The 19,599-nt window shown below is 43.9% G+C and overlaps 1 protein-coding gene across 2 annotated transcripts in view; it reads left to right on the top strand.

Annotated features, from left to right (window-relative positions):
- Col6a6 (collagen type VI alpha 6 chain) overlaps window positions 1-19,599 on the top strand; it is a 135,879-nt gene that overhangs the window by 3,262 nt on the left and 113,018 nt on the right. The window contains exon 1 of one of the 2 annotated variants that reach the window (XM_028756797.1): window positions 15,548-15,769. The exons of the other annotated variant lie outside the window; for it this stretch is intronic. The gene's annotated coding sequence lies outside the window, so the exon portion shown is untranslated. Of the gene's footprint in view, window positions 1-15,547; window positions 15,770-19,599 lie in introns of those variants that run through there. 2 annotated transcript variants of the gene reach the window in all.

Here is a 19,599-nt window from a genome sequence, read left to right as displayed (position 1 = left end):
ATACAGACAGACAGACAGACACATGCACACATAGAAACACAGACAGATAGACACATACACACATATATACATATAGAGACACAGACAGACACACAGATACACATAAACACACATATACACATACATACATAAATACATAAGAGGTATACACACACACATAAACACACATACACTCACATACAGATACACACACACACAGACATAGACAGACACATAAACACATATACTCACATACATACACACAGACACATACTCATACTAATGGGATGTAACAGGGGTGAGGGGAGGAAGGAGAGGAGGAGAGAACCTGGATCAAGGGTTCTTTTCCACTCATAAGTTTGGTACATTTAAATACTGTGCCATAAAAAAATCAAATTTTATGATATTCACAAAGTTTTTGTTAAGTATTCATTAGGGGATAAACTTTTGCTTCAGGAAAAGTCTTTTGGTTTTGCTAAGTCTTCTAGTGCCATAATTCTACAAGCATACTGTTGTTAAATGTGAAGTATAATTTTATTGTCTTGATCCCTTCGGAGAGTCTAAAGTATTGAAAGTTTTAGTATTTGCAATATTAATTCAGGGAATGTATATTTGTGTGGACAGTACTGGTAGAAGCTAATTAAGTCACCAAACAAGGACCAGGATGCAAGAGCTATGACTAGAGGCAGGCACAGCATCCATTCATCTGTAGACACAGTGTGCTACACAGTCCCACTAATATAAAGCTCTTAAAAATGGTGGTTGGACCCTCAGTAAATATGACCCGGCTCAGAATTTCTCAAAAACTAAAAATGATGTTGTTAACTATATTCCAAGGTAAGTAACTAAGGGCCCAGCTAATGGTTACGCATTGGAAAGGAACAGGCCTGTGCTTGGCTGTCCCTAGAAACAAGTATGGCGACCATTTTAGTTTTACTTCCTTTCTTTTGCTGTGGCTGATTTGACCTGTCTTGTTATTTGTTCATTTGGAGACAGAGTCTTACTATGTAGCCTGGCCAACCTGTGAAAGTCACTACTGTATTGACTGGGCTGGCTTCACACTCATAGAAATCCTCCTGCCTCCTGAAGGCTGGGATGAAAGGTGAATGCCACCACTCCGAGCTCACTCTTTCGTATGTGACATAAACATGACATTTCCTTGCTGATTAAATATTGGACAAAGTATGTTTTAGTTTCTTATTACATTTTATTTATTTTCTGTGTATGTGGATGGGGGTGGGGTTGGTGGGGGAGCTAGCAGAAGCTATGTCGTATAGCTGGAGATCAGAGGGCAACTTACACAGGTTGGTCCTCTCCTTCCACAGTGTCTTCCTGGGAACTGAAGTCAGATCGTCAGGCTTGTTTGGTAACTACTAACCCATGTCCCACGGCCTCTCTTGACTTCTCTGCTTGTTGTGACTGTTGGTTTTTGCAGTGGGGAGTGGCCTAAGTTTTGAGTGACTGAGGAGTCTGATGAACCCTGACCTTGACCTCTTAGAGACTTGTTTTTGCTCACCTGTCCCCTCTAACAGCCTTAGGAGAACTCCAAGGCTGAGAGTGCGCTCCAGTAGGGGAGCAGCAGGAAAGCCATCAGGGAGACACCACTGTTTGGGACAACTTGGTCAGTGGTAAACCCAATGTTATCCAGTGTGGCCAGCCCAGTGAACAACTTGTTTCCGTGGAGTATAACACATGATGAGCAGAAACTTGCTGGGTGCGATCTCTCTTTTTTCCTGGAAGTGTTCCAATTCCTAAAGATTACTTAAGAAAAGGCCTGTCACTCAGGCATGCAGCTGTCCTGGAAGAGATGTTGCCGGGAGGGAGGTCGGAAAGCGGGGGAGAGGTTATCTGTACTGAACTCACAAGTCCTCATATCTTAAACTTTAAGATTTGAGGAAATTTTCCCAGAGAAATCAAATTCTCCCCATAGGTAGGTGACTTTAAAGATCATGCTTAAGGGGCTGGAGCGATGACTCAATGCTCAAGACTGCTGTCTGCTCTAGCAAAGGACTTGGGTTTGATTCTCAGCACCCATATGGCAGCACACAACCGTCTGTAACCCTCTTCTGACAGCCGCTGTCACCAGGCACACGTGTAGTACACAGATTTACATAAAGTAAAACACCCATACATACATATACATACGCATATGAAGCGTATTTGTTGCTTTTGACTTTGTGGAATATGGTTCTGTGATGCTAAAAATATCTTTCTAGTCCACTCTTCACTCCCTCCCCCTACCTGCCGCCCATGCCTGCCACCGTTGTGTGTAGGTTGGCATCAGGTAGCTCCCTCAACTGCCCTCTCCATCGAGGGTTGAGACAAGTTTCCCAGCAAACTTGAGCTCTCCAATTCAGCTAGACTGAGCAGCGAGCCTCAAGGAACCTCCCCATCCCCCCACCCCCGTCTCTGCCTCCCCAGCACTGAGACTACAGTCATGTGTCCTAGTACCTGACATCTTATGCAGAGGCTGGGGATCCCAACTCAGGTCTTCATGTTAGCTCCAGAAACACTTCAGTCTGTAAGCCACTCCCCCAGTCCCTCCTCTGACTGTCAGCAGAAGAGAATGACTGTTAAAATGTAGAACTGCCTTGGTGTGGAATGAACACCTGAGATCCCTTCCCTTGAAAGGTAGAGACAGAAGGATCAGGGGTTCAAGGATAACGTCAACTACAGCTAGGGCTGTATGAGACACTAGATAAATAGATAGATAGATAGATAGATAGATAGATAGATAGATAGATAGATAGATAGATAGATGGATGGATGGATGGATGGATGGATGGATGGATGGATGGATAGAGAGATAGATAGATAGATAGATAGATAGATAGATAGATAGATAGATAGATGATAGATAGATAGATAAATAAGTGGAATAAAATTCTTCCCTAAGTATGAAGTATAGCAGTGGCATTCAGAATATCTACTTAGGTGCAAATGTCAGGGTACATTAAAAAAAATCCATAATGTACATCTACATTTTCAAGATTTTAAAGCAGTCTTCTATAGCTACCTCAAGCTTCTCAAGGGAAAGAGAGTGAAGATACAGAGGTCCTTTGCTACATAGTGGCTGTTTAAGAGGCACACCTAAGGAAGAAATAATAGTCTTCCCTTCAGTCACTCTGCTGGTTTCTTACTCTCTTGCTAACACTGGACTTGGAGTGAGCTCACAGCCCTGGCACGAGTATTTGGAAAAGATATCATAGGGCAGAAATGGATATCCATTAGCCAATACAAGCTGTATGCCAAAGGAAAATATGTCATGTGCTTTTCTTATCCTTAATGTTTCCCACGGTACCTTGTCACTTAGTAGGTACTCAAATATTTAGCAAATAAACAGCTGTTAGGATTTCAAAACTCTGGCTGGAATATGTGTCTCTTTGAAAGCTGGGGTAGATGCTCTTAGAAAATTCAGGAATGCGAAAAACTTCATGATGTTCTGAAAACCCTTAAACTGTACAACCTCAGGGAAAAACAATTAACATGCAAACTCTTAGCAGGGAAAAGGAAAACATAAACACCACTGTTCACGCTGAAGGTAGGTCTTGCCAAAGCAAAATGCTGCCAATCTATCGTTCTGACTCTGCACCTCACCTTTGGGTGATCTTGATTGGCCGAGATAATGCTAAGAATTAAGCACTTTCTATGGTTCCAAATAACAAGTCTATGGAAATTTTCTGCTTTACTTTTGGCAAGAGAAGTTTTTCTTCAAATGTACCAATGGTAGAAGAAAGGGAAGAAACATAGAGCATTAAAAATGAATTTAATTAATTTAATTGGACGTCAAAATTATTGGCTGACAAGATGTTAAATGTATACGCAACTATTTAGGCGTTTATAGGTGAGGACTCTCCGTCGGCTTTAACGGATGCTGATGAGCTGTGCTCTCTAAACTTTAGAGTGGGGAAGGATTTGCCAGGATTAGTTGACAAAGGCATTTGTGTTGGCTTGAAAAATCATAAGCTAATCATTTGTTGGGTCCTTAAAAAAACAGCTTGATTAATGTTTGGCTAGAAATTCTGACCCAGAGTCTCCATTATTTGAGTCCTAATACAGCTAGCTGAACTTTGAAGTTCATAGAAAATCATCATCGTGTTAGGTTATTGTTCTGTGAGGGAAAAAAAAAAAAAGAAAAACACGGGACATCAAATGGTCCACAAAAGTCTTTTCGGTACTCCTGCCTCACCCCAAGCTAGCTTGTATAGGTGAGTGCACAGTCCATTTACTTCCATATTTTCTTGGGAACAGTTAGCATTTAGAATGCTATGATGACAGGCTTTAAAGCATCGTCCAGATCTCAGGGTCCAGCCTTGCTCTGCTGGCTGGCAGATGACGTTAGTGCCCTGACTGTGTTCTCCTTCGTTTGTGTTCAGTGCATTCTGCAGGCTTCTTTCTTGGAGCACTGCAGTTCTGCCTGACAGTTTTCTCTGCCTTGGGTGTCTATCTGACTCATGTGGGGCAGGTTCATGAGTTAACACTCCTGGGAGGGATGCTGTACCTAATATTAGGTTAAAGTCAGTGAGGAAATATCCCATCTTTGTGGACAACTCCCTGGGTCTGATTTATCCATTTTGCTGAGGGGGTCAAGGGAAGAGTGTTCCAGGTGCACATGGTGGTAGATTGTCGGTACTTTAATGTTGGGTTCCTTCCCTCCTCTGCCTTCTTTTTCCACTTTCATGCTTTTAGGAATCACTTCCCAAATAACTTATTGTCCTGGTTATCTTTTATTGTCAGTGTGAACAGAATCTATAGTGATCTAAGTCAAAGAATTGTCTCAATGGGATTGGCTTTAGGCCAACTCTGTGACCATTTGTCTTGGTTTATGGTTGATCTAGAAGGATCCACTAGAGGTATCACAAATCCCTAGGCAGGGATAGGGGTGGGACTGGAGGTGGGGGTTGGGTTGGGCTGTATAAGGAAGCTATCGGAGCATAAGTCAGTAAGCAAACTGATAAGCAGTGTTGCTTCAATGCCTGCCCTGACTTCTTTGAGTAAAGAACTATGACCCCAGAAGTGCAAATCAAATAAACCCCATCATCCTCTAAGTTGTTTTTGATCAGAGTGTTTTTTATCACAGAAACAGAAAGCAAACTAGGATGCACGGCCATATGCATTCTTGTTCAGGGTCTGCTTTTGAGGAAACCCTTGCTACTACTTCAGTGCACATGGAAGATTTAGGTAGCCCAACTCTACTGATCTATAGCCATATTTTCAATACCACTGGAGTCAAATATTAAGAATGGAATCCCTGCTTTCAGACTAGAGAACAGAATTCTGCAACTAGCTAGAGCTGTTTCACTGTGTCTGGCTTGGTTGGATTCTTGGTCCTGACTTTGCTCCTAAATTCCTGTTAGCATTTAGGAAACTGTCCTGGAACATGGAGGGAGGTGGTGAGGATTCAGTGTGATCTCAGAGCAGAGGGAAGCTTGCTGCAACCCCATAGCTAGAGAAATACCACAAAAAACATCCTGCTGTTCATAGAGGTGGTTCAGTGTTCTCATGAAGGCGAAGCTGGCTCCTACACATTCTTGCCTGACATTCCAGTCCCCTCTGTGGTAGTCTTCATTTGTTGAGCATGACTTTCTTATCTGCACCCTCAGGCCTCTCCTGAGCACCCAGTTCTGGATCTCTGACTGTCCACAAGGAACTTGAACTGCACATACTGCAACCCCCAACAAATTCCACAAAGTATTCAACCCCTTCCCCTCTTCCTATAAATGGCACAATCCAGCAGTCTCACCAGAAAGTAGCACTGAAGCCCTTTCATTTCCCTAAACCCCCATGAATGACCCCAGCTCATCAGTTTCTAATTCTAATTCCCAACAGTTTAACTTGATCCCAACCTTAGCAAACCGTCCTGAAACCATTGTATAGTGACTCCCTGTTCCATCAGCGTCCTCTCTCTTACTTAACACAGGCTTCCTGGTCTCCCTCTCACTCCTCCAACTGCCGTCTCCACATTTCAACCCAGGGAATCTTCCTAAACCATCTTCTTGTACTTTTCTCTGTTTACAATGCTCCAGAGCTTTGGATAAAATGCATCCTGATCCTGGTTAAAGTCTTCTGATCACCTAACCTGGGTTCTACCTTTCCTGTCTGTCTATGCCTCAGTCCCTGCCTCTAGCTCCTTCCTCTAGGTCTGTAGGGAGACTTTACTCTCTCCCACCTCCTGCCATTTGCATCTGAGATTTCTTCTGCCTAGGACAGTATTCTTCTCTAGACTCCAGGGCCTGGCTAACTGCTTCCATCCATTGTTAGCATAAGTACTTCCTATACCCATTCCTAAGAGAAGCGTTATTGGATTACATCTACTGGGAATAGGTACAGTGCCATGATCCTTCTTAATCATATTGTTCTTCAGTAAACTGGTTGATTCCTGTGTGTGTGTGTGTGTGTGTGTGTGTGTGTGTGTGTATGTGAGTGTGTGAGCGTGTGCATCTGTGTGAGTGTTCTCCAGGCTGGCCTCAGCTCTGGTCACTCAGTAGAAGCTCCACTAATATCTGCAGATAAATGCACGAGCTAGCATCAAGTTCTTTACTAGCTGACAATCACTGGCAACCCATAGACACTCTTTGAACTGTAGCATTTCCATTGATAGTAGGATAATGGAAACAACACCCAAGCTAGGAAGAGTGAGAGATTTGATGAAATTATAGGTTTGGAGTCTCTGGCATGCATATAACTGGTACTTAGTAATAGTTACTTTGGAGTTATCAAGTTAGAAAGATGCTTAAGTTGACTCTATCACACCTTGAGATGGGAAAGGCCATGTTCTAGGAGGTAGAAGTTGAAGGCTCTCGTTGACATAGTATGGTTGGGTGAAGCCCAGAGGCAGAAAGGCATTAGTAATCCAGCTAAAACATCTGGCTTTTCTGATGTCTTTTCAATCCTAGCTTGGGCTTTTGGAAAAGCAAGTCTTGCCATACTCTTCCATTGTTTCCTCCAAAAGATCCTTCCTCCCCACTGTCAACCTCTGCACTCCCTGGATCAGAGCTGGAATGGAGCTATTTCTAAGAGTTTTTGACTTAATAAGCCTCTCCCCACTGAGAAGGCTGCTTGACTTACTCCCTTCTCCCTGATTACTGCCATCATCCTGAAGCGGGGCCATTAGGCATCTAATTGTTGGGTCTCCTGAGAACTGTTGCCAGGGTGCTCCTAATACCTTAGGCACGCTGGCAGGTGATTTAACTGGCTGGGGATGCGCAGTAATGAATTCCCAGGCTGCTACCACTTGGTGAAGAAGGTAAAAACAAACTCAGATGTATGTAGTGGATAGCCAAGTTAAGAATGCAATTGAGGCGGAAACTGAGATACTGGCCCCCGGGGAGGTGTCAGGATTTAAGGACTTCTAGCTATATGTGTCAAGTTCCTGCCTTGGCACACTTCCCTTAGGATCTGTAACTAAGCTATTTTCAAGATGGCAGTGCCAGGGGTACCACAAACTTTGCAACCCTCAGCCCCACCATGTTCATAGTTCCAATAATTATGGGACACACAATCACTTGTAATGAATGGTCATTATAAGGAATATAGGTGAATTAACGACTAAAGACATTTATATTAGGTTCTCAGAGCAGTTTTCCCTGAAAGACCAAACTAAATAAATCTATAAATATTTATTCCATGGTGCAGAATACTTTAAATAGTTGCTCTCTTGCTCTCCAAACCTGTGCATTTTCAAGTTTCTGCTAACTTACCTTTTCCTTAGTCCTGCAACAGGCCTTTCCACTATTCTTTTTCTTTCATTTGCATTTGTGTGTGTGTGTGTGTTGTGTATGGTATGCATGTGTATGTGTGCTTGCATGTATGCAGAGACACAAATGTGTGTGCATACATGTGTGTGTACATTCGTGTGTGAAGGCCTGAAGTTGGCATTGAGTGTTCTAAATTGTTCTCCTGTAGATTTATTGAGATGAGGGCGAGTCTCTTCTTAACTCAAAGCTCACCTCGCTAGCTAGTTTTAGGAATCCCCTGTTTCTGTTCCCTGAGTTCTGGGATTTGCAAGCATGCTATTGCCTGTTCAGCTTTTAAATGGGTACTAAGGGATCTAAAGCCACTCCTGTCTGCATAGCAAGCATTTTATCCATAAAAACATCTCCCCAGCCTCTGACCTCTCTATTTTTTTATGGAGAAAGCTGCTGTAGACATAGCCTCTGCTGTTGTCACCAGTCAGCCAAAGCAGGAGGGATTGGCTGTGTAGCACATTGTATGTACAGCAAGCATCTACGATGTCCCGGCCCTGGTACTTGCCGAACTCCCCATGAAAAGACAGTTTGCTGAGATGTAGATGTTCAATGAGAGGAATGGCTAGGACCACCCCTAGGAGAAGGAGTTGGGTCTTCAGGTCTTCAGAAAGGAGATCTTTGAGTCTTCTACCCATAGAGCTTTCTGTTAGTGAAACGCAGAGCCCCCAAAGCACTATATGGTCCAGTATTAACCCTCACTCCCAAATAAAGAAAACTAGGTTAACTGATGATTAATGACAGGTATATAAGGGTCTCAAGGAACAGCTGTTCTTAAGACCACAGCTGGTCAGTGGGGAAGATTTGAATCTGGGAGGCAGCCAGCCATTGGCCTTGGCCACTACTTGTCCACCCTAGAGAGAGAAGTGGAAAATGCTCACAAGCCTAGAAGCTTTCTGCCGACACTTGAATTACATTCTTGCATGAGCAGAATAATATAGCTCAGACGTCATTCTTTCATGGTAAGGAGAAGTTTTCAGTAAGTGGGGTTTTTGTTGTTTGTTTGTTTCCTTGCTTATTTTTTAGAAGAGGGAAAAAAGAAAGAATGATCACTGTAGTCTGGACATAAAGCTCCAAAATGGTGGATGATGGGTGAGAAGCCACAGAATTCAGCAGCTCAGGGCCTAGGATTCACTGGTAGATTCAGCTCACTTGTTTAGTGTGTGCTTGAATGTCTGCCATTAAAACTGACTATGGTTAATATTTCCAGGAATCTTGTCTCATTTTATTGTGTGGCTTAAAGCAGGGACTTAATAAATCTTTCCAGATTTTCTTTGGTAAGTAAAAATGATTGGTTCTTTCCCTAACTCCCCCAGTTAAAAATCCGATCATAATCTAGGAATAAAGACTTTACAAAGCATGAATGGCTCCTAAGCAGCCGTGAGCAGTCTGGCCACTTCCGGGTATCCAGCTTCATTTAGGGCCATGATGGCTAATTTTATGTTAACTTGACACAAGTAGAGTCATTTTCAAAGAAAAGACTTTGGATGAAAAAAAATGCCCCTACCAGACTGGCCTATAGGCATGACAGAGGTACATTTTCTTGATTTGATGATTGATATATGGGTGGGTGTGGCAGCTCTTTGTGCCACTGTGGACTAGTTTTCCTGGGGACATAAGAAAGGCTGAGCAAGCCATTAGGGCAAGCCAGTAAGCAGCACCCTTCCATGACCTCTTCATCAGTTCCTGCCTCCAGGTTCCTGTCCTGACTTCTGTCAGTGATGGACACTGGGAGGCAAAGCAAAATGCACCCTTTCTTCCCCAAGTTAGTTTTGGTCATGGTGTTTTCCATCACAGCAATAATAACCCTAGCAGTTTTTTCTATGTTCCGTTTGTGTAGATGTCCTTTGACACACCCACCCTCGTGTGTGTGTGTGTGTGTGTGTGTGTGTGTGTGTGTGTTTCAGCTATACTGAGTGTATGCATGTGTGTAGAGGCCAGAGGAAAGCCTTGAGTATTGTTTCAGGAGCCCTTCATCAAACATAACTTTGGCTCTTATCCTTTTTTATAAAACACAACGTTCATCCTTCTTTGTTTTTCTATGAAATCATCTCTCATTGGCTTACAACTTGGCAAGCTGGCTGGCCAGTAAGCCCCAGGGATCTGCCCATCTCTAGCCCTGCAATTAAGTTCAGGCTACCGTACCCAGGTCTTTTGCTTGTTTGTTTGATTTTTTCGAGGTCTCTGAAGATTGAGCTCTGCTCCTATTGCTCACATGGAAGTACTTGACCAATTGAGTCATCTCCACAGCTCATCTTTTAATTTCTTGACTACACTGTTTCCCTTCCCACCTCAGAGCCTTTGAGCAATCCTGGTCCCCAGCCAACACCACACTTCTCTTGGCCTGGTAAACTCAAACCATTCTGTCTGCATTGTGCTCTCCTCCAAGCAAGCCTTCCCTGATCTTCCTGAAATAAGTAATTCTTAGCATGTCAAGACTTACATTATCACAGTATAGAATAGCAATGAACATTTATTCAGCATCCTTTTATGTTCAAAGCCTATTACAGATGATTAAAAATGATACGGACAGAGTCCTACTTCCAGATAGGAAACAAACAATAGGAAAATCAAGGGATAGCTTTCGAGTGGAATTAAATACCACCTTAGGTGACGGATAGATTAAGGGGCTGGTAGCTGACTGTATGGGTTGGTGAGGTGACTCTGAAGGAGCAGGAAAGACTCTCTGGGAAGGCAACATTTGAGCAGAGATCAAGGTCCCTAGGTATTGATATCTCAATCTCTTTGAGTGAATGTGGGAGCAAATGAAGCTATCTGGGGCCATATCCAGGTACATTATTATGGGCTCCCCTTCAAGCAAGGAAATGATTCAATTCCAAGGAAATGAAACTGAATTCAGCCCAACTTAGTTAACCAATGCTGGGCCAAACGCCTAGAGTCTGACACCAGGTGATTTATTTTAGCTGTATTTTAACACAGCACAATTCCAGAAAAAGTTACCTGATGTCAATTAAGACACGTTTACATTGAAACCTTTTACAAAATATATCTGGCTTCTTTCATAAAGATGGGTCCTGTTGACTCAGAAACAATGCTCAACATAAACACAATACCTGTGTGTAACAGCCCGTTCTGCCTCACGTTTGGGAACCACTTTGCCCTGGCCCTGGCTGCTGCTCCAGTCTGCAGGTCAGGGTCTAGCAAGAGAAAGAATGGGGATGGAAGGGCAAGAAACGCAAAGAATGGAGACAAGTCAGAGAGTCTGTTCAAGTCTCTTTTATTGAAAGGAAATCATGGGTATATATAAGCATAAGCAGGAGAATGCAGCTGAAGACACTTTACCACGTGCACCTTGCAGCTGGGGGCATTAAACAACAAGAAAGATATGTGAGAAAAAATAAGATGTTTATCAGAGTGTGCTCAGCTGTTGTAGGCTGTTGAAAACAAGTATCTTGTCAGGATATATGGCCTGAGATGGCTGCAAAGATGATAGCTGCTTTCTGCTCAGAGTCGGCTTCCAACACCTGTGGGAGTCAGGATTGGCCTGGCCCTAAGATAACGTGGAAGTCACCTAGGCTGTTGTAAAGTACAAGTGACATCTCTCATAAGATTGGGTTTTATGGACTGAGAAGCAACACTCAAGATTTAGTGGGGGGAAAGTCTGGGATAAACAAACATAATATTCTGGAGGATTCATGTGAAGCAAGGCCCTATAGATAGCAAAAGATCACCAGGTTGTAAATTACATTTTCCCCTCCAAAGTTCTGGGTAGAAGACAAGCAAACATTTCCTTCCTTTGAAGAAACAAGCCTGTGCGTTTGACTACTACAGAGCTTATCCATGTGACAAGACCTCTTAGCCACTACATACTGGCATGCTCAGGGAACAGGGAGACTGGAGTGGCTGCAGTGGAGGGCTGGGAGGAAAAGCCCAGCAGATGAGGTCTGGACCCATGTAGCCTGAATTGTGCAGACACCCCAAGAACCTTCTAGAACTGCAGACCTTCAAGAGCCTTCCAGAACCACCCTTTAGTGTGAGCATGATGGAATGTCACCAGGGATTTTTCACATAGCACTGATTGACCTGATTCATAATCTTCAAAAAATTGATTGCTGTGTGTAGATTTGACGGTGTGTGTGTGTGTGTGTGTGTGTGTGTGTGTGTGTATGCTTGCTACTGCAGTAATCCAGCTAGAAGTGATGAAGACGCGAGCTTAGTTGGGGACTGGCATTGGAATGCATTTTGAAGGTGTGGGTCACAAGATTTGTTGATGGGTTAGCTACAGGGTGTCAGAGGAACCCCTTCTCTGTATACACTGTGGTTCTAATTTTATATTTAGTATAACCCCACACAAACATCTCGTTTCTTCAGTTGATTGCAAGCTTCATGAGGGCAGAGCCCTCCTGGATTTTTTTTATTGGGTATCTTCTGCCTAGCACACTGCCTGCTATTTAGTACATGCATGGTGCCAAGAGCATGGGAGAGCTGGCCCTGCCCCTCACCCATCCACAACACTCCAGTAAGTGGTGGTATGAGTGCAGGAGAACCAGCCCCACCCTGCTCTACCCACATGGCTCACCTCAGCTGATGGCTTCTGGGGCAGATGCAGGGGGAGAAAGACTCATCCTCCTGTGGGGAGGTGACCACTAGGAATTTGACTATGCTCCAGTGAGCGTATAGGTCAAATGAAAAGACTTTTTGTTTTCTTTTTGATGGGGTTAGGGGAAGGTCATGGGGGAAGGGGTGAAGATAGTAAGACTGGGAGGTAGGTGTGGTTGGGGCACATGATGTGAGATTCCCAAATAATCAAATAAAAAAAATCACTTGAATGAGAAAATGCATGGGAAGTGATGGGATGAAGGTGTGAGCAATGCTGATTTCAGTTTACGGATGGGGAAAGATGAGCTTCTGGGGGTTAGGTGAGGCGGTCACCTAGGCTCTCTCAGTGTATCTGTGTAGTGCTTCACACTCTTCTAGGAATTCCTTTAAGCCTCACTCTCCTTTATCAGTAAGAGAGAGGGCTTACTAAAATGCACTTAGAATCCCTCCTAGATAAACCTCTGTTTAGGCACCTACCCATGACAGCAACATTGTTCCAATTACTTTCCAGACAAGTTTCTCTCTGTGTGTCTCTGTCTCTGTCTCTCTGTCTCTCTGTCTCTCTCTGTCTCTCTGTCTCTCTCTGTCTCTGTCTCTGTCTCTGTCTCTCTCTCTCTCTCTCTCTCTGCGCACATGCACACATATATACGTTGTGTTCCACATTGGAATGTCTTCCTCAGTGGCTCTTCCTTTTTTTTTTTTTTTTTTTTTTTTTTTTTTTGACACAGAGTCTCTTGTTGAACCTAGGTCTCACCAATTTGCCCAGCCTGACTGGGCAAGGAACTCCAGGGATCCCCCTGTCTCCACCTGCCCAGTACTGAGACTTTAGACATACACTGTGGAGTCCAGCTTTTCTCCCATGGGTGCTGGGGATCCAAACTCAGGTCCTCATGGGCAAGCACTTCCCCACCTGCTCTGTCTCCTCTGCCAGTATCTTATTGAAGCTTGTTTTCTTCTAAGTAAAACTCATCAGCGTTAGCTCTCCATGAGTAATTATGATGCAGGGACCTAAGGGCAGTTAGCCTAAGCCATCCAATGTGTGTCCTGTTTTTGAAAGACACTACAGATCAATTGCCAGGAGCCGTTAGGACACTTAATACATACAATAAGTTAGCCATTCAAAAGTGTTCCCCACAAGGGCACTTTGAGCAAAATCAATCGAAGAGAGCTCTCATCCAGAGGGAGAGGAGCATAGAATGCAGGCAGCTTTCCTTTGGTCTCTTGGGGGCAAAGCAGCTGCCTGCAATGCAACTTTCTCAGGCAGGATCACATTCTGGGCTTTCTAATTAAATTCCTGATAGAGATGGCTATTTCACTTAGTGAACAGCTGGTGAAATTGGATCCTTGCTCTGCAGAGGTTTCCCAAAGCCCTTGAAAATTTCTGTGTGATTGAATAGGACATTTATGCCCTAGAATGCAAAGAGAGGGAATGAAAGCTCATCATCCCAGGGCTCCGAGGCACCACGCCCCTGGTCTAAGAGCTTCCTGAGTAACTTACTTCATTTGTTAACTTTCTTCTTTTGGTTGTTTCCTACTTGCTATTAAGTCAGTGTGTTTTCCACTTCTATGTGTGTGTATGTGTGTTGTACACATGCATATACATGTGTTGTACATGTATGTGTATACAAGCTGTGTATGTGTGTTGTACATGTGTCATACATATGTCTATACTGAATGTATGTTGTACATGTGTGCATTTATTGTATATGTATTATGTGTCTATGTATGTGTTGTACATGTGCATATATGTGTCTGTGTTATAGATATGTGTGCAAATATACATGTGTGTTGTACATGTACGTGTGTGTGTTGTATATGTATTCACATGTACCTCTACATATGCACTTGCCCACATGTGCACATGTAAAGGCCAGAGATCAACTTCTCCTATTGCTTTGCCTTATCTTTTTGAGCCTGAAATTAGTCATTTGACTGACCAGGGAGCTGCTGGGATCTGCCTGTCTCTGCTGCTCTCATGGCCCCCCTTTCAGATGTGTGCTGGTATAGCTGCTTTTACTTGAGTGTTACAAATTTGAACTTGGGTCCTTGTGCTTTCCTGGCAAGCACTTTATCCCCTGAGCCACCCCTCAGCCTAGATTTATGCTTTCTTGCTTTTGACGTGGGGACTCATGTAGCCCAGGTTGGCCTCAAATTCCCCACACAGCCAAGTATGACCTTCAACTTTTGATCCCCCTGCTTCCAGCTCCAAGGACTAGGATTGTAAGCACGAATCAGCATGCCTGCTGATTTACAGAGTTTAGAGCTATCTTACACCCCGAGCTCATGAGGCTTCCAGTTTCACAGGGGAACAGATGTCAAAGAGGAAATTACTCCAGTGAATGATTGGTCACCGATTTAAAATTTGCTTTGAGGGAAAATGATAAAACACTAGGAGGGCAAACTCAGACAGAGGACCAGGGGAGAGGAAAGGGATAAAGATGACAGAGAGTCGTCAGTGAGAGAATTGAGAACGTAAAGGCACTTGCCACTAAGATCGATGACCTGAATTCACATGTGTACCTGGAACCCACATGTGGAAGGCCAGAACCGACTTCTGCAAGCTGTCCTCTGACCTCTACATGTATGTCATGATGTGTGCACACACCCTAGCACTTATGTGTCTCCACACATACATGCACACAACAAACAAACAAACAAACAAAGTAATAAAACTAAATCTTAAGACTAGAGAGGGTGGCAGTAGCCAGTTGGGCACAGGGCATGACTCCTCACACCTTGGCATGGATGTAGGCCACCTGGGGCTTAGTTACACTGCAGATTCCAGTGTAGGGTGTAGGCTGGAGTCTATGTTTCTCACAGCTTCCTGACCATGTTGATGATGCTGTCCAGAGGACCACACTTAGAGGGCAATGGAGTAAGGAAAATGGAGTAAGGAAAAGTTGGCTATGTTTCTGGAAAGATCCATACTAACAAGCAATTTAGTGCCACAGCCGCTCAAGTGTGCCCCTGTGATGTAATTGAAACTGCAGCTGGCTCATACAGGATCAGGTGAGGCTGAGAGCTATTAAAAACTTGCAATTAGCAAAGCAGGCGGGCATGTTAGATTGGCCTCCCAGACTGCGGCAGGCTGATTCCTGGTCAGTAGAATCGGGCAGCATCTGTTTGTTCCCAATCAAAGCTCTACCTAAACCTTCTGGGTTAAAAACAGTCCATCCTCCAGACCTTTCAGATCGGTCAAATCATGCTTTCCAGGGTGGGACCAGCTGTCTGGTGAGAGGGAAGTTGGTTCCAGAGTGAGGACCACGGGTTAGGGTACTGAACCAGGAGCCAGGCCGTCTCACTCCACATCCTGGATCTTTAGCTTGTAATTTGTTTATCTAGTTCTTGGTAACCGGTCTTGCAGCTCTGTGTCTCAGAATCTGGCCTATGAGATGAAAATTGATAAAAATCACTGTGACCTACGCACGCAGTTGGGTGAGAAGAGATAAAAAAGCAGGGCTATTTCCACACTGCGCCTGCGCAAGGTAGGTCAACAAGGAGATAGCAAGTGTCCCGAAGCACGCACCTAGCGCGGAGTATTTGATGTCTTTGTTTTATTTCTTCGTCTTTAAACAAGTGTAAACTCTGCCTCAAAGCTTTTCCGAGAATTAGATGATTGTCGTGATAATTTTCAGAAGTGATTACTATTTAACTCAGGAGATGATGGCAGGATCAGTCAGTGGAAAAAAAAAAAAGCTGGAGGTTTCCCCAAAGAGAAGTCCTCCATGCAGATGGCCTCTGCAGTGGAAGCTGAACTTCAGTTCCAGTTGCCATTTCCGATTGGCCAATTGGAACCTGCTAGCCTTGTGATTGGCTGAGCCAGCTCCGGAACACAAATTTCTTTCCATCCCAAGCACACTCTGTCCCTCAGTATGCTCAGGTTTCTCAGCCTGCATCATGTATCAGTCATTGACATTTGTGCACAGTGATGCTTTGTTGTAGGAAACTGTCCTGTGCAACTGTCCTGAAGGAGTTTTAGCATCACCCTCTGTCTCTGTGCGCAGGATAGCAGTACTCTCTCTCATCTCAGCTGTAAAAATCAAAGCTGTCTCCAGCCAGTGTCAAGTGCTCTCTGTAAGAGTGGAACATTGTCTCCAGTGCAGAGACTCTGACATCAACAAGGACAAAGGTCCTTCTTCCTGCTTCCCTCCTGCTGAACCCACCATGACCTGCTTCATGTGGACACCACAGGCCCTTCCTCATCCATGGTTTTCTCTGAGATATGGGACTCGAGTTACTTTTATGGATTATGTGTGTGTTAGTGGTGGAGGACAGCTCAGTAAATTAGAAGCATGATGGTCAAAGTATGGTCTTGAGGCCACAAGAGCCACACCTGGATGCTGTTAGACATGAAACCCTGGCCAGAGCTACTCATAAACAAACTTACCACGTTCCACAAGATTTAGCTCAAAACCCTACCATCAAAGGGGGACTCGGAACCTCCCAGCTCTCACTTTCCCACCTGTGTCCTCAGCCTTCCAGGGGCTTTCACCTCTCTATAGAACATTCTGGAAGGCTGGGGTGGTCCTGAAAAGAGAAGGAAATAATTGGAATCCAAATTCTGCTGCTTTTCTACATAATGGCTCAGAGGGCAGAGTACTTCATAAATTTCAGTGTTAGCATCCAGAAGACAGGAGTGGTGGGCGTACGCTACAGGCTAGTGTGGAGTTAGAGAGTCCGCAGCACGATTCCGCCCTCTTTTCTGTACAGGCACTAATCTATGTGCGAGTGTGTGCTTAGGATAAAATGACCTTTGAAAACTACAAAATGAATGAATTTACATGTTGTATTTTGCATTCTGTTTAATTTATTTTGTTGAAATCATGTCTGAAGAAATATATAAAACAGTGGTTTTCAACCTGTGGGTTGTGACCCCTTTGGGGGTCGAATGACTCTTGCACAGGGGTCAAGAGACCATCAGAAAACACCAATATTTACATTATGATTCATAACAGTAACACAACTCCAGTTATGAAGTAGCATAGAAAATAATTTTGTGGTTGGGGGTCACCACAACGTGAGGAACTATACTCAGAGGTCTCAGCATTCGGAAGGCTGAGAACCACTGATGTAGAGTCTTAGCTGTGTCTTTCTGAGATTAATACACACATTACCCAATGGAGCTTTTGCCAAGGCGAAACTGTTTGCCTAGTCTTTGATTTCCAGTCAAGAACTCATAACTTCCCCTCCCCATCTTCACTGTCTAGGTCTTTATTTCCTCCAGGAAAGCCGGTGTTTGACACTACTCTAGTTTGACTGAGGCAACTACAACATGGAAGTAGAATTTCAGGATCCTCACCAGCTCTCCCTGTAATGCACTGAGATGCCTCAGTCCCGCTCTCTTCCCCTCCCCATCCACCGGCATCCTATTAAGTCAGAGTCTCCTGTGGAGTCTTGGTCAGCTGGTAGCCAACCAAGGCTGTAGCCATTGAGGTCTTTTTTCAGTTACATGTCTCACACCTGGGCTGAGAATGGCTGAGCCACTGGTTACTGGTACAGCATCTCTCCCGAGCTCAGCTCTCTGCATGAAGCTGGCTTGTGTTGCTTCAGGACACGCTGAGCTCAGGAGAGTGAGTCTCTTACAGGAAGACTGGTTTTGCCTAGCATAGATGATCTTAGAACCTGGTGTATTATTACATGTTTCCCTCCTAACTTCTAGGAGTAGGGCCTTTCCTGTCTCTCTAGCCACTTAGATTACTTACCTTCAACTGTGAACTTCATGCTGCCCTGTTGACCATTTGTGTTGGGATTGGTGGCTTCTACAGGTTTGTCAAAATACTTCATATATTCTGATAACACCACTTCTCCTTTTTGGTCTATACTTTACTCTTTCCTTCTTGAGAATTTCTTCCAAAGATAATATTGGGGGGATATCTTTTAATATGTTGCCTTTTGAATGTCCCTCCTGTGATATTATCACAGTTCAACCCTAGCATCTAGGCATCCCTTGAATAATACGCAAATTCCAAAGTTGTTTTTCTTAATTGCTTCCTCCTTTGTTTTAAAACACCCCCGAATTTTAATTTTTCCAATTAGTTCTTAGACTGTTCCAACTGGCTCTTAGATTTATCATGATGCTTTCAAATTCCTTCTCTATTGTTTCCTGCATTCCATTCTTCTTTCTTACTGGTTTTAATTTTCTTCTTACTCAAATATATCCTTTTGTAGTGATTTAGGTTAAAAAAAAAAAAAACCTAGAAGCAGTTCCTGTCAATTTCAAGCTGTCAGATTTAACAGCCCAGGGCTCCCTTAACCTTTTAAGAATCCTGACTCAGGCCAAGTCTCTGGATTCCTGGCTTCAACACAGGAAAGAATCTCAGGGCTGGCCAGTGTGAAGTGGCGTTACAGTTTTATAGAAAGAAGGACCTTGTAAAGTATGGAAGCGGCATCAGGAGCATGGGCGTGGCCTTTTCTAAGATGGATTTGCAGAGAGCAAGGCAAACCTCAGTGGGAATGTGGGCTCCTCAGAAGACCCGCAGCTGATTATCCTAACATTAGCGACAAACAGTATTTGTTGGCCTTTAAGTTAGATCTGGAAACACTGCTGAGGCCCCTGCCTCCCTCTCCCCTTCTTGTTCATGCTAGCTGAGACTGGCGGGTGGCTTCACACAAGCCTCGAATCTGAGAACCTCGATCTGAGAACCTCAACCCCGGGGGTCAGGGGGGTTGCACAAGGAGTGTTGTTCAGGTCCTTTCCTTGTAAGTAAATGGGGTTTCTAGTGAGATTCCTAGAAAACCACAGGTTTATGGCTCTGGAGAGAGAAAGAGAGGTCAGAAGCAGTTCTTAATTTGGTGAGTCTGGCTTCATTGCTGGCAAGAGTTTGTACCAGGCTCCAGGGTGAGGAGATCCTTCTCATGCCACTGCCATCTTCCCGCTCGTTCAGTTTATTTTTCTAATCAGTAAATATTTTTTACATTTATCTCTAATTATAAAAGACCTCCATATAAAATGTTTCCTATGACAGAAGATATTAATTATTCTCTGACATTTGTTGATGTGAATAAATCGTTGGCACAGCATATCCCCTTCAGCACTGATACATTTCTACCACCTCAGAACCATTTGTATTTCCTTGACATTTTGGTTGTGAGCCCAGCCTTTAATGGCTGAGCCATCTCTCCAGCCCCGATGATTTGTACTTTTAATTCTAAAACATTCCCACCCACAACCCCTTCAAAAATCACCTCCTCCTTCCTATAATCTTCCCCGGATTTTCCATTAGACCCGTGCCAGCTCTCTCTCCACACTGTTCCTTCTGTGTTAGATAATTATAAAACTGTCTTTGCTGTCCGCTGGGAATGCAGTTGTTGGCTT

This window comes from Grammomys surdaster, unplaced genomic scaffold (assembly GCF_004785775.1).
Source record: "Grammomys surdaster isolate TR1022 unplaced genomic scaffold, NIH_TR_1.0 126131, whole genome shotgun sequence".
Classification (NCBI taxonomy): Eukaryota; Metazoa; Chordata; class Mammalia; order Rodentia; family Muridae; genus Grammomys; species Grammomys surdaster.
Note: the sequence above shows the minus strand (reverse complement) of the source record. Positions and strands in the feature narration are given on the sequence as shown.